The 19060-nt window shown below is 42.5% G+C and overlaps 1 protein-coding gene across 2 annotated transcripts in view; it reads left to right on the forward strand.

Moving 5' to 3' along the window:
- Window positions 1-9785: 9785 nt before the first annotated feature.
- MFSD6 (major facilitator superfamily domain containing 6) overlaps window positions 9786-19060 on the forward strand; it is an 81106-nt gene continuing 71831 nt past the window's right edge. For both annotated transcript variants that reach the window (XM_039234720.1, XM_039234721.1), the window contains exon 1: window positions 9786-9821. The gene's annotated coding sequence lies outside the window, so the exon portion shown is untranslated. The remainder of the gene's footprint in view (window positions 9822-19060) is intronic.

Here is a 19060-nt window from a genome sequence, read left to right on the forward strand (position 1 = left end):
TCACAGTAATAATAGCTGCCAGTAGGAACAACCAATGAAGCTAAAACGAATGAATAGAAGTTTAAGGGGAAAAGTCATATTTGCATTAAGCATCAAGGTATCTCCTTCCAAATACTGTTAATTAGAAGCTAAAAGAGAGAAATCTAATAGGCATCACCCTTCCCAAGGGATTAAGATTAATATCATAGGATGTGTGTGCTTCCTGATATGACCTGAGAAGGGCACATACCTCAGCGACATTCTTCCTCCAAAGATACAGCCTCACTCTAACCATGAGAAAGTATCAGTAAAAATAAATTGAGAGTCATTCTATAAACTACCCTACTAGTATCCTAGTGCTAGTAACAAGGTAAATGAGAAGACAGGGAAGACTGAGGAGCAATCACAAGACTGAAGGAGACTAGGGAGACACAAGTGTTATGTGGAATCCTGGATTCGATCCTGGAAAAAGGATGTTGGTGGGAAAGACCGGTGAGATCCAAACAGAATCTGTATCAGGTTCAGCAGTGTCAATGTCTTTGTTTTGATCATGTACTATCATTATGTAGGATGTTAATATTGGAGGAAGCTGCTTGAGGGAGCTCTCTGTTCTGTTTTCACAACTTCCCTGTAAGTATAAATTTGTTTCAAAATTTATCTCAAAATAAAAGATTAAAAAAAAAAAAGACTGAAAATACCAAGTCAGGGCAAGGACATGAAACAAGAATTACATTCTTGTAATTACAACAAGAATACATTCTTGTAATCCCCTTGGGAATCTTTTTGGTACTAACTAATTAAGGTGAAAATGTGCATATCCTATAACTTAGCAATAACACCCCTGAGTATATAGGATAGAAATTCATATGTGTGTGAACCAAAAAACAAGTACAGGAATATTCATAGCAGCATTATTTGTAAGTGCCAAGGAATATAAATAATCCAAATGTCCAGAAACTGTATAAAAAAATAATGTGGTATCTTTGTATATTGAAAATGAAGTAACTACACACAGCAATATAATTTTGAGCATAAGAAATCAAATACAAAAGACTACATACTTTGATTCCTTTTATGTAAAATTCAAAAACAGAACAAATCTGTGAGGTTACAAATCAGAACGATGATTACTTTCAGGGAGAAGGGTAGGGTAGTAATTTGTAAAGGTCACAAGGGGACATTTTGGAGTGTGGTAATATTCGATTTCCTGCTAGTGGTGGTGATAACAGAGTTTTTATTACATTTATTATGAATTACTGAATTTTACTCTTATAATTTATTGAATTTGTACCCTATGACCTTTATAGGTCATACACTCTAAGAAAATAATTTAAAGATTAAGAAATAAGGGGGCACCTGGGTGGTTCAGTTGGTTAAGCAACTGACTCTTGATTTCGGTTCAGGTCATGATCTCTCGGTCATGAAACTGAGACCTGCATCAGGCTCTGCAATGGATGTGGAGGCTGCCTAAGATTCTTGCTCTCTCTCTCTCTCTACCTTTGCCCCTCCCCTACTCGTGTGCGTGTATACTCTCTTGAAAAAATAAATAAAAATAATGAGTTTTTAAAAAAGATTAAGAAATAAGTATACTTTTAAAAAATTATGTAACTGTGATCCATTATTTAGTGCCTTGCTTTGTGTTGGACAGATTTTCAAGGCTGGAGACAGGGAAGCCATTTTGGACATTTTTTCATGAAGACCTTAGCGTAGCTTGTGTGGGGCTGGGCAAGATGAAGCATGTTACAGAAATGCCGAGGAAATAAATTGGCAAGACTTAGTGTTTGATTGAAGGTGGTGAAAAATTTGGAACTTTATGCATTAAGCCATAAAAATTTAATGAATTTTTCTTAATTAGAGAGGAATGTGATAAAAGTGATATTTTTGAAAAGTTCATCTGTGTGCCACTCATAGGATATGCTACCTTCTATTGTCAACCTCTTTAAGCCATGTCTTTGATAGAAAGGACCTGATTTTGTGTTTCCTTATCGATCTGGGTTTATCTTTATGCCCCACTACAGTGGATTTATTATCATCTAATAAACACATATGATGATGAGAAGGTACTGGATTGTGAATAGATAAGAAAACATCTTTGAAACTACATGAAGAAAATTACCTTAAAACACCTATTACTAAATTTTAAAACTCTTACTACATCACAAACTCTTATTTAAACTTGATAAATAAATAGAGGAATATTTTAGTGACCTAATGAAAAATTATCTACCTCAAAGCACTAGTCTTATTCTTAGTAGTGAAGCAAGAGGGGCACTCATAGTAAAAAAAATAATAATAATTAATAATAACACAAGGGGACAACTATTGATCAATCATATTTATGATTGTTTTGTTAATGTAACGATATTTTCAATATAAATTTTGGAAAGGAGACTACAGTATCATTATTTGTAGGTTGATATGATTACCTACCTGGAAAATTCTGAGAATTAAGCAAAAAGATAACAGAATAAAGGATTTCTAGAAGTTAGTCTTCTTTCCTCCTATTTACATTTTAAGCCACTTAAAAAAAAATAAGTACAGATATCTATGGGTAAATGGGCTAAATTATTTATCTTTTGAGAGAGACAGAGACAGTGAGAGTAGGGGAGAGGCAGAGAGAGAGGGACGAAGAGAGAATCCCAAGCATTCTCCACATTGCCAGCGCAGAGCCCTATGCAGGGCTTGAAACTATGAAACCATGAGATGAGATCACGAACCGAGAGCTGGATACTCAACCAACCAAGCCACCCAGGCGCCTCAGCCATCTTTTGAATCTAGTGTAAATAGCACTTTTTTTTTGAAGCCAAAAGCCAAGGAAAGAAGGGATGATGGCAGAGGGAGCTAAAAGGAACCTACCTCATTAACACTTGTCACTCATAATTTATCCATTTATTATCATCCATTTATTGGACAAATATTTATCACCTCTCCCTCCAATCCCCTTCCATTTCCTTTCATATGAGACAACCAATCTCCAGAACTTGGTATTTATCCTCTCCAGCTTTCTCTATGCTCACACAAGCCAATTCTACCAGTCAGGTTCTGTGATGCAGTAACTAGTGTGGGAGGGCTGCTAGTTGCACCTAGTATCTGGTCTGTCCACCTGTCATGGTAATAGAATTTTATCTGTCTACAGGTCCCTAGTCTACAGGGATATAATGTTTTATATGGCAGCTGAAAGAAGGAAGCTGGAGTGGTATCTATTCAATCCTTTAAAAAAACTCTTCTCTAGGCTTCAGTGACAATACCCTTCTGAATTTCCTCCTCCTTCTATGGCTGATCCATCTTTGTCCCTCCTCCCACACCAACTGACCTTCCCCGTGACTGTACATGGCATCTCAGTGCTGATACCTGCCCAGTCCAGTCCTTTCTTCTGAGCTTTAGACTCATATATTTAATTGCCTACTTCACAGCTCCACCTGCAAGCATCTCAGTGCATTATGCCAAAATGTGAACTCTTCCTTTCTTCCCTCCAACTCGCTCCTCCCACAGTCTTCTCCCTCTCAGTAAAGGTTATCACCATCCACCCAGTTTGCGTGAGCCAGAAACTGGTGAGTCATTCTTACCGCCTCCTTTCCCTTGCCTCCCACACCCAAAACATCACCAAGTGTGCTGATACATTTCCAAACACTCTCTCTCAAATCCATCCACTTTTCTCCAGCCCCATCACTACCACTCTGCTCCAAACTACTGTTAATCTCTCTCCTCACCAATGGTTGTTTTCTAAATGAGTCTCGCTTCCACTTCTGCCTCCTCCATTCCATTCTCCAGACAATAGCCACAGTGATCTTTTAAAGGTACAAATCAGACCTCTTAAATGTCCCTCAATGGATCCCATTGAATGTAAATTGAAATCCAAAATGCTTAACATGAGGCACAGGTTTCTGCCTGACCTGCCTCCTACCAACTTCTCCAACCTAATCTCTTGGCATTTACCTTTCCCCCCCCCCCCCCCCCCCATTCTGCGTATCACCAAAGCTTCGCTCTTTGCTGCCTCGGAGCTGCCCATTCTGTGGGGCAAGGTCTGCCCAGAACTCTTCCTGGCCTCTCCTACTTATGCCTCGGGTCTTAGTTTACTACTTCCTCAGAGAACTTTCACATCCTCCAATCTAAATCACACTCCTCCATTTTTCTTTTGCATAGTACCTTGTCTTCCTGCCTATGGAAGACTGCTAGTTGATGCCCCAAATCCACTCACCCTTTCTTCTGTAGTAATAGAATTTAGCTGGGCATATGGCTGCTCAGCTAAACTATGTTTCCCTCCTTGCACCTACATGTAGACGTTTGACCATTGCAGCCAAGGGGAGATGCGTGGACACTATGTGTACAAATACCAGGACTTCCTTTGCGTGACTGGCCTATGCTTCTTCATCCCATGTACTGGGAATGGTGGGACCTGAAGCAGTCACCCTGGAACAGAGATGGAACCCATGTGCTACATGGATGGTGGGGACACACTAACAACCTTGGCCTGCCTGCTTATAGAAGGTTATATGAGAAAAACAAATTTTAATCAGATTTATTAGAATTTTGAATCTGTTTGTTAGAGTCAAGGGACTTTGGATGGGTTGTAAGTAGAGGAGTAAGGTCTGCTGGTAGCACATCCAGGCGGCCTGACACAGTATGAACGGTCTCCCACGGTATTGTGCAGCACTGTGGGACTGCAAAGAAGTGACACAGGTCAGATGTTTTTAAACATTATTTTGGTTGCAACAGGAAAACTGATTGGATGAGAGCATGCACTGAAGCAGAGAGGCCTGAGAAATGGTTATTATAAGGCAGATGAGAGAACTTCATGGATGAGCATAAAACAGGAACAGAAAGTAGAAGACAAATTCCTGAGATATTCTGACAGGTGGTCTCCAGAGGGCTTGGTGTTGACTGGGTGTGGCAGGCAAAGTCACTGCCACCTAGGGATGCCCATGTCCTCATCCCAGAAAACTGTGAATATGTCACCTAACAAGGCCAAAAGGAGTTTGCAGATGTGATGAAGTTAAGGCTCTTAAAAACAGACTCTTAACTGTAGAGAACAAATTGATGGTTACCAGAGGGGAAGTGGGTAGGAGATGGCCAAATGGGTGATGGGTATTAAGGAGGGCACTTATTGTGATGAACACTGGGTGTTATACGTCAGTGATAAATCATTAAATCCTACACCTGAAACTAATATTACTCTGTATGTTAATGAACTAGAATTTGAATAAAAACTAAAAAAACAAAAAAAGTTAAGGCCCTTGATAGGAGAAGATTATCCTGGATTATCAGGATGAACCCAGGGTAATCACAAGGGTCCTTATAGGAAGGAGGCATGGAAGGTGAGAGCCAGGAAGTCAATGTCACAACTGCAGCAGCAGCTAGAGTGGTGTGCTCTGAAGAGGGAGGAAGGGGCCATGAGCCAAGGAATGTGAGCAACCTCGAGAATCTGGAAACGTAAAGCAGTGGGTTCTCCTATAAAGCATATAGATGGAAGACACTTGAAGACACCTTGATTTTAGCTCAGTAACACCCATTTTGGACTTCAGACTTCTGCACTCTAAGATAGTCAATTTGTGTTGCTTTGATCTGCTAAGTGTGTGGTAATTTAGTATCCCAGCAATAAGAAACTAATACACTGGGTATGAGGGTAAGGGTGAAAGAGGCGTCAAGTATGAGGGGCCTATACAACTGGGTGGATGACCATTTGTCAGAAGTAAGACTGAATGGGGGTCAGAAGCCAATGAAGGGTTGATGTGGGACTTAGGGCCCATGAAACAATCTACTGGACAACTGGCTACATGGATCTGCACTCAGGAGAAAAGCTGCCTCAGAGAGAGGGATTTGGGGGCATTCTCAAGTATTCTGTGATTGAAGCCAAGGGAATAGGTAAGGTAAGGGCAAGCACAGAAGAAAAAAACAAACCAAAACAAAAGAAAGGCCTAGAACAAAAGACAAGTGTTATATACAAAGGTGGGTGGCCAAAGAGGAAAAGAAAAACCCAGGGGATGTAGGTCACAAAAGTCACAGGAAGAGAGACTTTCAAGGAGTGGAGAGTCAATACAGTAGGTCCTCTTTTATCCAGTCAATAGGTCCTCCTTTATCCATAGGGGTTAAATTTTGAGACCCTGCATGGATGCTTGAAAAGCAGGGGCCCTGAGTGCCTCAGTCGATTAAGCATCTGACTCTTGATTTTGGCTCAAGTCATGATCTTCCAGTTCATGGGATGAAGCCCCACGTTGGGCTCTATGCTAACAGCACAGAGCCTGCTTGGGATTCTCTCTCTCCCTTGCTCTCCCTCTCTCTCAAAGTAAATACATAAACTTAAAAAAAGAAACGGTGGGAAAAAAATAAAGTGCAGATAGTACCAAACTCTATATATACTGTTTTTTCCTATGCATACAAATTTATGATAAAGTTTAATTCATACATTAGGCACAGTAAGAGATTAGCAACACTAACTAATACTAAAATAGAACAATTAGAGCAGTATACTATAATAAAAGTTATGTGAATATGGTCTCTCTTTCAAAATATTGTGTGGTACTCACCCTTCTTCTTGTGATGACAGATGATAAAATGCCTAAGTGAAGAGACGGAGTGAGGTGAATGACGTAGGCATTGTGACTTACCATAGGCTACTATTAAGGATCATCTGCTTCCAGATCGTGGTTGACACCAGGTAACAGAAACTCAGGAAAGCAAAACCGCTGATAAGGAGGACTATTGTTGTGTCCAACATTGCTAACAGGTGGACAGAGAAAAGCAGATGACACCATTTGCATGCGTGTAAAATCCCCAACCCTCTACATGTGAATATAGGTATTTCTAAGTATTTCTAAAAGTGAGGAAGAAGGACTGGTTGAGAGCAGGGCCCTGAAGCTGGATGACCTTGGTCTGCATGTGGATTCCACCACTTAGTGGTGTGACCTTGGTCAAGTCACTTAACTTTTACCGGCATCAGTTTTCTCATTTGTAAAATGGGATAATAACAGTACTTCCTTGCGTGTGACTCTTGTAAGAATTCAATGAATGAATATATGGAAAGTGCCTGGTAGAGTGTTATTATCATCACATATTATTATATACATTATCACGTGCTTGTTTTGTTATTTAAAAATAATAAATTCTGCCAAAGGAAACAGGAGACACAAACATTATAAGCAGGAAATATAAAACTAAAGTAGAAGCAAGTAATTTGTGAGATAAAGTATGTGGAATGTGTGTAAACTGAACATAGAGGAAGGGGAGGAAGGGATGGAAGGTCCAAGTATGCACCAAATATTCTTGACACAGTAAATATTCAGAAAGCACATGAGACACTCAATATTAGGAATAATAAAATGGTTAAAAAAGGTTAAAATGACTACTCACTGGCAATACCTACACAGCTTCCACTTTTCTTTGCCTGAGGAATACAGATAAAAGCCACAGCTACTCATCACGCTAACTGGTGAGCGGGAATGGCGACCAGACGCCTTGTTGCCATGTTTCAGTACAGAAAGCTTGTGTTGGCCCTGGCACCAGGCATCTCCTATCCATCAAATCCCCTTGTTGCACCTCAATGCTTGTCCTTGTAACCACACCAACAACACAAGGAAGGCTGAATCAAGGAGAAAGGGGGAGAGAAAGGCACAGGCTCTATTCACATTTCATAAAATATACCACCTTACCTGTCCCCTATCTTAAGTGTGTTAATCTACTCTCCCTTTTCCCCCTGGCTTCTTCTTACCCTGTATTGTAAATTGATTCAAAAAGCATATGACTTCAATATCTTAATTTTGGGAACCTTTCTGTGAGGGGACCTTTGGGACAGCCTGCCTGCAGTGTACTTGAAAGCTAACCACCACACCCACTAGTTACCTCACCGAGGGGGGGGGGGCAGGGAGATGCAGGGCAGCAGATCGCTTTCTTTGATGCATGTATGCATCTTATACTGAAAGGGAAGGGTCGGCCAAGAAAAAAATTCCTGCTCTAACAGCGTCAATGAAAATAAGACTTTCTGCTATGCTGACCCTTGAGGCTACCCCATCCTATTTGAAATAGAAACACCAGCTCACATCTCTAGGGTGATTCCGCTTCACTTTTCAACATGGAGCTGATTTGAGCATCTTCAGTTTAAGAACTACTCTATTTTCCTACAATTTGTTCCTGTTCTCCTTTCCCCTCCTTCCATTTCAGGAGAGAACTTGAACCACGTTAGACATGGAATCTGTTCACTTTCCTCCCCGCACTGTTTTTTTTAAAGGTTTCTTCTTTACTAGCTAGACAGAAAAGGATGATAATTCTATTATGATAGCTACCAACTGGATACTTTGTGAGCTGTCAGTTCAAATAATGCAGTAGGAAGCTGTTTAAAGGCCATGCTAGACCTAAATCTCTTTGTCTGACCACCACCTAATTTCTTTCATTTGAAATTTCAGCATTCACTGCCTTTAATTGTTCTGCTTTTCTGCAAAAGTATTGCTGGATATATCATGAGGCTAATGTCACCTAGGGTTCTGAACCCTTCCTGGGGTCCAGGAGGGGCTAAAGTCACTTTGTATTTGTAATTTTGTTAATTTATTCTTAAATAGGGACCTCAAATCCTAAAGTTTTGGGGCCCATAAAATTCTCATCAATAGTATTTCGTGGTTAAGACCTTAAATCCTGAAAATGAATGAAGACTTCTCTCCCTTTTATTATTTAGTGATTTTTGGATAGGTCACATTAAATTTCAGCCTCGGTTTTATCAGTTCTAAAACAGTAATATTACCTGTTCCTTTAGGATTATGGTAACGTTAAATGGTCCTTAAACAGTGTTTCATACATTAGAAATGTTCATAAACGTAAGTTGCCATTATTGTTGTTACTTGTTGCCAGAACAAGACCATGAGTTCCCTGCAAACAGTATGCAGCACCCCCAGAGCCCATCACAGGCGCACAAAAATACTTAGTGAGGGAATGCTACCTTTTACAACCAGGTCTGCTTTTCCCACCTTCTCAGCGTGTCTAACCACAAATACAACTTCCGTTACGATCTTAGTGCGACACACACGGTTACCTCTTCAGCAACGCGCCAGATACTCTAACACCTTCGCAATTTGAAAGGCTGATTTAGCTCCGGTGTATCCTTCTCGGGCGAGTCCAGAAACCCCCAATGTTTGCCTCCAGTCCCCTGCCCCCTTCCTCTCTCCCTGGTCAACTGAGGACAGTCTGCCAAGGTCGGGACCAGAGGCTCTGAGATAGCTCCTTAAGAGCGTTAGCACTGTGCTTGCACTTAATAAGCGCTCAATAAACACTGAGGATGAGGACTCCCAAGCAGGCCGCCATCTCCTCCCCGCACCCTCCCCCGGGAGCCAGGCCTGCATCACTAGCCTGGGGAGGGAGTCGGGGTGAGGTGGGGTCGGCTGGGGTGCGGGGACAGAACCTCCGTCTGCTTCCCCTCCCCTGCGCGCTTCCCCGGCGGGGCTGGTTCCGGGGGTCCCCCGGGGCCGCCGGGGCGGGCGGGAGGCCGGGAGGAGCGGCCGCCGACGCATCCGCCGCCGCCGCAGGAGGCGGAGCGCTGCACCTGGCGGCGGGTCCTCGGCGCTCAGCCCTGAAACGGGTCCAGCCGGTAGCCAGCGGCGGAGGCACCAGGCCGTGGAGAAGGAGGGGGAAAAGGTCGCTCCGGCGGGTGCGCTGGGCTCGCCGCTGCGGGTCGCCCCAGTCGGCCCGCATCCCGCGGCCGCGCCCCACCCGCCGCAGCCCCCGAGGAGCCAGCGACGCGCCCGAGATGGTGCGCGCCGCCCCGACAGCCGCCGCCCCGGCGCCCCGCGCCGCCGCCCCGCGCCCGGGGGAGATGGCGCCCCGCGCCCCGCGCAGCTGAGCGCCAGCGCCGCCCGCAGCAGGTGAGTCGGGGCCCGGTGCGCGGGGCGGGGGCGCTCGGTGGGGGCGGCCCGGCAGCCCCACCCAGGCTTTTCCTGCGGGGGCCGGGCCTGAGGGCGGGGAGCCCCCTCCGGCGCGCACACCTGCTGTCGGCGGGAGGGGGCCTTGGAGGCGCGGCTCCCGGGGCGGGCAGGTGTGGGTGTCTGGGCTCCCAGCCCTGCTCGCCCGCCGCGCCCTCCCCGCCCCCTCCCCTCCCCTCGGCTTCTGTTTCGGCTGTCATCTTTATAGGGCGCTGGGGAGACTGCAGCCGGCTCCCCCGGCGCCCGGCGCGGGCAGCACTTCCGCAAACGTAACTGGAGTAGGGAAAACAAAGGCGCTGCCCGAGGGAGCCCTCGCCGGGTGCAGGCAGCAGCAGGGGTTGGGGGGTGCAGGGGGAGGGCTGGGCCCCGAAGTCCAGGCCCTTCTCCGTCCGGTCCCAACGGCGCCTTTGCCGTAAACATCCTTGGGGGGAAAGGAGGAGGCGAGAACCTCCAGACGTCCCTAGTGACGAGAACGTGGCCGCCTGTGTTTGGGGAGGAAACTGACAGCGTCTGATTCCCCAGGTGAATACATGCAAAATATACTCCCCCCCACCCCCATGCCTGCTACCGCCTCGTGCTTCTTTACTTAACCGAGGTCTAACGTGGTGAAACGTGTCCCTGGAGCTCTTTGGAGATGCTAAGGGGTTACTAGCCTTTCCGGGTCCTCTTTAGTCCCTACACAGCACACAGCCACTGTTAAATTTAAGTAGGATACTGAAAAAGATCAAATGCAACTTACGCCTTCATCTGTCTCTTCCCCACGTAGACAGACAGGTGGATTAATTACCCTTATGGCAGGTACAGGGTGCATTTTGCTTCTCCCACACACATTCATAGCCACAAACATTTCCTTTTCATCCAGAAATGTTTAGTAAACACGTTACAGAGCTCCTGGAACAGATAAAACCTTGCCTAATTGTTGTAGGAAAGAACCTTAAAGCGTTGAGGTTCTAATTCCTATTGGTGTCTAAATTGTTCTATGTCCGTGGCACGTCACATCTTCCCCAGCCTCAGTTTGTTCACATGTAGAAAGAGATGGTTGGATAATATGGTGGCCAAGTTTCCCCGTAATTGTTCTAGAAGTTCAGGATTTTGTGGAAATCCAACCTCTTCCATATAGATGAATATAAGGGGTGGGTGGACAGTTAACCAACAACAGATGTGTATTTAGTAGATTCCTGGTGTCTGCAGGGCATCCCTTCCCCAAGACGCGGGAACTAGCCAGTTAAAGGTGTAATGCATCATCCATTGATGGCTTGTTAACTAAAAGGAGACGATAGGAATCCTAGTCAGTGGAAGATTGGCTTTTGACACTTTAAGCTACTGGTCATTAGTAGACATGTAAGATAGTTTCAGTTATTTAGTGATAGCCAGATGGCTTGTATTTATTACAGGTTGAAAGTGAAATTTAGGATTGCTTCGGAGGAGGCTAAGACATTGCTATTTAGCCCAGCGCAAGACACAGAGGATCTTATTTCAGTAATGCGTTAAAGCTACTAGGCATGTTTACAGTAATTTAGGCTCTTTCTGTTTCTATACAAATAAGGCAAACTAAAACACAAAGATAAAGCAGCAAGGTTTGCATGTATTTAGTGGTATGAGGTATTCGATCAAGTCTATCTGAATTGTTGACAGTAATGAGGCACTTTTTGAGCACTATGTTAGAAACACCAATCTTACACACTTAATTTCTAGATCTCTGAGAGATGAGCCTTTTCCCCAGCATTGTGAATGATGAAAAGGAAGCTGAGAAGAGTTAAAGAATTTACACAAACCACAAAATCAGTGAGAGGTGAATTAGGTTTGACCCCATGTCTCTGGCTCCAAAGCCTAGGAAATTTCCATGCCTTGTTGCTCCGTATTCAGGACTCATTGGGCCTCACCGCCTATGCAGGTGCCCTCTTTTGCTTTTTGCCTTTGAAAATTAGCTACATTTTAAGGTACATGTATTACATATGGGAACATTTGTCTGATTATATATTTATATTGCAGTCATGTTAACGCATATATATTTACCCATTGGTTCTCACCATTTTGGTTGAAGGCAGTATAAGAAACATGAAAATAACCAAAGATATATTGAATTTTAGGGGGACAGGATTTTCTGTTTTATTTCTTTTGATATTCAGTAAATCTTGACTTATCAAATGCATTGTAAGGAAAGGGAGAAATGCGTTAAATATAAATATGTTAGCTGCTTTGATACATTGTCTTGGGAAAAATCAAGATACAGTTAAGTGAAAAAGGCAATTAAAAAGATTTATATGCGTATACTTAATGGTGCCTACAGGCACACATACACCTCATTGTCCCCAAACCATTGACATTGACTACATGAAGGAAATGGGATGAGGGGATGGGAAGAGGGTGCTTTTACTTTTTTCCTTATGAAGTTATGTTTTTTTTTTTTAAAGGGCCTGTACAGCCTGATTTTTTTGCCCTAAATCACAAAGGACACATTGTGTAATACTTGGCCCTATTGATAATTTCAGTTAACATTGGCTTGGTAGCTGATTTTCATTCTCCAAATTTAGAAGACACTTATTTACCATCTTGTGAAGTGGCACTCTCTTAATTTAGTTGGTCAGGAAGCTTTTGGAAACTATCAGAGTCATTTGTTAAGACAGTGATTTATTGGTGCAGAGCCCAAAGCAGAAAACCAAACCAAAACAAATAACTGAAATGTTGAACACCTAAACCTTGACCCTATATATTAATAATGTATTTGCCATAGATATTGAAACTTGTCTTGCTGGTCTGTGGCTCTCAATAGCTCCTAGCACACCCACACCCCTACCCCAGCACCCACAAAACCTGCCCAGAGTGTTCTATTAAAAGTAGCCTCCATCCGCCTTGGTCCAATGTCATGTAAATGCAGCTAAGCAGGGAATGTGCTGATTATTGTGAAGAACGGATGTTTGAGGCTCAGAGACGTGAATGAGAACACTGTATTATCTTAGGACCTGGTGGTGCACCTCAGGCAGCGGGGGAGGGGTGGAATGGGAGCCGGTGGGCCAGATGGAATGAAATGGAGGCTCTGAGAAAAACCATATTCTAGAGGTATGAGAGAGGATTGAATAAAGGAGGGCTGAGACACCTTTCTTGAGGTTTGTTCTAGCGTGTGTTTGAGAAGACAAATTCGGAGAACATTTTGCAAATAGAAAATGGTAAAGTCCAACTTTGAATAACTCTGAGGGTACGCTTTGATCTGAGACCTAGAGTGGGACTGGGGTAGAGTGGGAGACTGGCCCTGATGAGTCAGCAGAGGCCAGAGCTCAGGGAGCTCTGGCGTGGCTTTGCGGAGGATAAGAAGGAGAACTAGAAAGAGGAACTGGTTTTGTCTCAGCAAGCCTGATTTGTGGGTTAACTGTGCCAAGGGAAAGTGAGTAAGGAGCCTGAGGTGGTAGTTAGCTGCAGGTGTGGCCGCGTAGAGAGACCTCCACTGCACAGCTGGGTGCCCTCTGCTTTCCACAAGCTGCCTCAGCGTGGGCCCTGCTGCCCGTGGGGTGCAGGTGGAGATGTGGTCAACAGAGGAACCCTGGAACCCCGACAGTGGAGGAGCGCGGCCCTATGAGCCACGTGGCAAATTTTTCTCTTGTAACTGCGCTGGATACTTTTAGGGGCAAGGTTAAGGAGAACACACTTAGGCCCAGGTTAAACACGGCCTGTCTCCAGCATAGTCAAGCTTCTGCAGCTATGACGAGTGCCTTCCTAATTCAATTTCAAAATAATTTCTGTGGAGCTGTGTTTAATGAACAAACGGAACCCAGATTCACCTTTATGAGGGAGTTTGAATACAAGATTTTATTGTTGGAGCACCTGCGTGGCTCATTCGGTTAAGCATCTGAATTCAACTGAGGCCATGATCTCACAGCTGGTGAGTTTAAGCCCTGGTCAGGACAGCTCAGAGCCTGGAGCCTGCTTCTGATTCTGTGTCTCCCTCTCTCTCTGCCCCTCCCCCTGCTCATGCTCTGTCTCTCTCTCTCTCAAAAATAAATAAACATTTAAAAATTTAAAAAATAAAAGATTTTATTGTTATACTTCCAAAGGGTAAAGATGACACACATGTTAATTTTATTTACTGTATAATCAGGTTCCTTATATTTTGAAGGTATGATATCTTTTTAAAAATTATTTGTTGAAGTATAGCAGACATACAATGTTATATTAGTTTCAGGTGTACAGCATAGTGACTCAACAAGTCTATACATTAAGCAGTGGTTACCACAATAAGTATAGTTACCATGTGTCATCTTACAAAGTTGTTGTAATATAATTGACTATGTTCCCTATGCTGTACTTTTTATTCCCATGACTTATTTATTTGATAAGTGGAAATTTGTACCTCTTAATTCACTTTACCTATTTTGTCTATCCTCTCAACATCCGTCCCCTCTGGCAACCACCAGTCTTCTGTATTTATGAGTCTGATTCTATTTTTTTTGTTTGTTCATTTGTTTTTTAGACTCCACGTGTAAGTGAAATTGTATGGCATTTGTCTTCTTGCCTAACTTATTTCACTTAGGATAAGACCCTCTGGGTCCATCCATGTTGTTGTGATTGGCAAGATCTCATTCTTTTTTTATGGCTGAGTAGTATTTTGTTGTATGCATGTACCATACCTTCTTTAACCATTCAGCTATCTGTGGACGCTTGGGCTGCTTCCATATCTTGGCTGTTGTAAATAATGCTGCGGTAAACACAGACGTGCATATATCTTTTCCAACTTATGTTTTCATTTTCTGTGGATAAACATCCAGCAATGGAATTACTGGATCCTGTGGTAATTCTATTTTTTAAACTTTTTTTTTTTTTTTTTAACATTTATTCACTTTTTTTTGAGAGACAGAGTGTGAGCAGGGTAAGGGCAGTGAGCAGGGGAGGGGCAGAGAGAGAAGGACACAGAATCTCAAGCAGGCTACAGAGACCCGACACGCGGTTCGAACTCACAAACCGTGAGATCATGACCTGAGTTGAAGTCGGACACTTAACTGACTGAGCCACCCAGGTGCCCCTGTGGTAATTATGTTTTTAATTTTTTGAGAAATCTCCATAGTGTTTTTCATAGTGGCTGCACCAATTTACACACCATTAACAGTGCAGAGGGGTTCCCCTTTTTCCATCATGAAGGCATAAAATCTTTTAAGAATGTCTCAAAGCACCCAGGACACCTGGGTGGCTCAATCAGTTGAGCATCTGATTTCAGCTTAGGTCATGATCTCATGGTTTGTGACCTTGAGCCCCACATGGGGATTTCTGCTGTCAGCACAGAGCCTGCTTCGGATCCTCTGTACCCTTCTCACTCTGCCTTTCCCCTGCTCATTCTCTCTCTCAAAAACAAATAAACAATAAGAAAAAAAAATAATATTTCAAAGCGCTTCTAACAGGCCTTTTCAGTTGTCTCTACATGTGAGCAGGATCAGCCCAGGGAGAAGCCAACTTCAATTTAGCAACTTCCTGTGACATTTTAGAAACTCCATATTCAAGGGTGCCCTGATTGTCAGTCAGCTGCCTTGTATTTAAAACAATGCCTCTTTTATATGTATTTTAAAAAGTGATAAACACTCAGGGCACCTGGGTGGCTCAGTTAAGTGTCCGACTCTTGATTTTGGCTCAGGTCATGATCTTAGAGTAGTGGGCTCCAGCCCTACATCAGGCTCCTTGCTGAGCATGCAGCCTGCTTGGAATTATCTCTGTGTGTGTGTGTGTCTCTGTCTGTCTCTCTCTCTCTCCCTCCACCTCTCTCCTCACTCACGTTCCCACTCTCAAAAGAAACAAAAAGACATTTAAAAGTGATAAATGCTCATTGGAGGAAAATCCAGCAAAGTATACGAAAAAAATTAAAGTGGCTCCTCACTTCATAGAAATGGCCCTAGTAACATTTTGTTACTTTCTTCAAGTTTTTTTCTAAAATATATTTTATATGAAGTGCAGACTCACTTGTAAGTATAAACTCTTACAAAAATAGGGGTTTGTATCTTGCTTTCCCCTCCCACTTAGTGTGATGCATATATCATAAGCATTTCTCCATATTCCGTTGTTCTATTAAGTTCTATTTTTTATCCTATGGATATAAGTTTGTATTTTTCTCTCATATGGATAGACCAAATTTATTTAACAGCTCCTATTACTGATTGCTTCCTGTGTTTCAGTTTTGATTATTATGAAAACTACTGAAATGAACATCCTTACACCTAAATCCTTGCATTCTGGAAAGGTTGTGCTTCTCTTATTTAATGAGAGTGCTGTCAGTCTTCATCCTTACCAGCACTGAATGTTTTCACTTTCAAGAGTAGTGGTATGGTATGTATATATCTAGGTAATAAGTCTTTTTCTGAAAGAAATTTATAGCTCATGCCAACTCTCAATTTATCCGAGTTCTAACAATATAAGAAGCAATTTTAGATTACATATACTGGAATGTGTTAGGATATAAATTATTGTTTTAGATGATAGCATTTAGAGGATGTAAATAAAAATCATAGATGATAGCTATATGTCTGTAGAAAAATGTATTTTAAATCTTGCAGTCTATATTTTGATCTAAATTGTAAACTCATAAAAGATGTGCCTGAGCACCTATAAATTTCTAAAATGCCTGATCTTATGGGTAGATTGTACTTTCTTTAACTCTCTGACTTCCTCAGTGTCTTAACAGTGTCAGAATGGTGAAGTAATATCACCAGTCTTTTATTGAATAAGCTTTCACCAAATACCCATTGTAATTGTAACATTATTTTACGTGTGTGTATACATGCATGTTAGTGCTCTAGCCTAATTTTATATTACTAATACCTGGAGTTGTGTTTTTATTTCTCCTTATAATTCTTATTTTTACAGTCTGCTTTTTCTATGTTCCTAGTATTTTTAGATCTTGAACCCACAGTCCTATACTAATATATTTACCTGAGTCATTTTCTGAAAAGATTTAAAAAAAAAATTATACCTCTCTCTGTGTATATAATACAAGGATTCACATAACTAAGTTTAAAAATAAACCAAAAAGCACTTTAATAGGATTGTAATTCATCTTTTTTTAAAATTAATATATCTTCCATATAAATTGCTCAAGTATAGCAAGCAAAATTTATTGAGGAAAATCTTTCTCTAAAACCTTAAGCAAATAACTTCTTTCAATATCAACCTTTTAGAATTTTTTTGTTTCATGCTTTGAAAAGATAAGCCTAAGATTTTCTACATTGGCTTCTTGGCAAAGAAACAAAGATTGCATTTATAGCCACTAAAATAGTAAATAATTCCATAAGATTACGTGTTGACTTGTGGTAGTCAGGTTCACTGTGGCAGGTGCTGGTGCTGACTCGGTTACATGAAAGTAGTTGTACTTGTAGGGTCCCCTGTCTGAGGAAATGCATGACAGAAGGCTAAGAAGAATTACATGAATACTTACCAGAGAAATAAATGTATGATGGTGGTGTCAGTGTACATTCGAAAATGAGTAGAACGCAAATGTGTGGCACATTCATTTTAGGGCTTGCAAAGACTCCAGGGCTCCCACAGGTTGGAACTGTTACCCTGGAGAAAGCTAGTGGCTGGGATTCCGTCTATGCCCACTGCTGTGCTTAGAGCGGAGTGAGTAGGAAGGCTCTGGATGGGCCCTTCTTGGGAAACATGTTGCTGACATTCCAGGTTGAAAAATAGAAATAATTTCTTCTAATTTAAAAGTGATGCACTCTGGGGGTGCTTGGCTGGCTCAGTTGGTGGAGTGTGTGACTCTTGATCTCAGGACTGTGAGTTTGGGCCTCACGTTGTGTGTAGAGATTACTTAAAAAATAAAATCTTTAAACAAATAAAATAAAATCTTTACATAAAAGTTCTGAACTCTGTAACGCCTAGGTTCTTTTACCACTCTTGCTTCTGTAATCTGGGCACTACCGCTGTTTGGAATATCAGTTCAGTGGGGAAACAGTTTCTAAGCATCTGCTGTTGAAGCGCAATGAGTATTGGAAACCCAGCCTATTCATAGTTTGGTTATCCTACACACTTTCCTTGTCCTTTCTGGCCATTGATCGTTGTTTAGGGAGAGATGACTGTGCTTTGGTTCTATTTTTACAAACCTTCTGTAACCCTGCCCACCCATCTCTTCATTTTCCTTGTTTTAAAAAAATATTTTTAATGTTTATGCACTTTTGAGAGAGAGAGAGGGAGAGGGAGAGGGGAAGGAAGGGCAGAGAGAGAAAGACGCACACAGAATCTGAAGCAGGCTCCAGGCTCTGAGCTGTCAGCATAAAGCCTAACATGGGGCTCAGACTCAGGAACCAAGAGACTATGATCTGAGCCAGAGTCAAATGCTTAACCTACTGAGCCACCCAGGCTCCCCTCTTTATTTTACTTCTTGAATATCAGCAGCACATTCAGTTACTTTCACTCCCTGTTTTTTTTTTTTTTGTAGTTTATTGTCAACTTGGTTTCCATATAACACCCAGTGCTCATCCCAACAAGTGCCCTCCTCCATGCCCATCTCCCCCCTTGCCCTCTTCCCACCCCCATCAGCCCTCAGTTTGTTCTTAGCATTCAAGAGTCTCTCATGGTTTGCTTCCCTCCCTCTCCCCCAACTATCTTCTCCCCTTCTCCTCCCCCCATGATTCTCTGTTAAGTTTCTCCTGTTCCAGTTACAAGTGAAAACATGGTATCTGTACTTCTCTGCCTGACTTATTTCACTCAGCATAACACCCTCCAGTTCCATCCACGTTGCTACAAATGGTCAGGTTTCATTCTTTCTCATTGCCATGTAGTATTCCATTGTATAGCTAAACCACGTCTTCTTGATCCATTCGTCCATGACACTTAGGCTCTTTCTGTGTTTTGGCTATTGTTGAGAGTGCTGCTGTAAACATTGGGGTACATGTGCCCCTATGCATCAGCACTCCTGTATCCCTTGGGTAAATTTCTAGCATGCTATTGCTGGGTCATAGGGGAGTTCTAATGTTAATTTTTTGAGGAACCTCCACACTGTTTTCCAGAGGGGCTGCACCAGTTTACATTCCCACCAACAGTGTAAGAGGGTTCCTGTTTCTCCACATCCTCGTCAGCATCTAGAGTCTCCTGATTTGCTCATTTTAGCCACTCTGACCAGTGTGAGGTGGTATCTCAGTGTGGTTTTGATTTGTATTTCCCTGATGATGTTTCACTCCCTATTTTGAAACATCCATTGGATTTTGTTG

Source organism: Hyaena hyaena, unplaced genomic scaffold, assembly GCF_003009895.1.
Source record: "Hyaena hyaena isolate Hyena2069 unplaced genomic scaffold, ASM300989v1 scaffold_92, whole genome shotgun sequence".
Classification (NCBI taxonomy): Eukaryota; Metazoa; Chordata; class Mammalia; order Carnivora; family Hyaenidae; genus Hyaena; species Hyaena hyaena.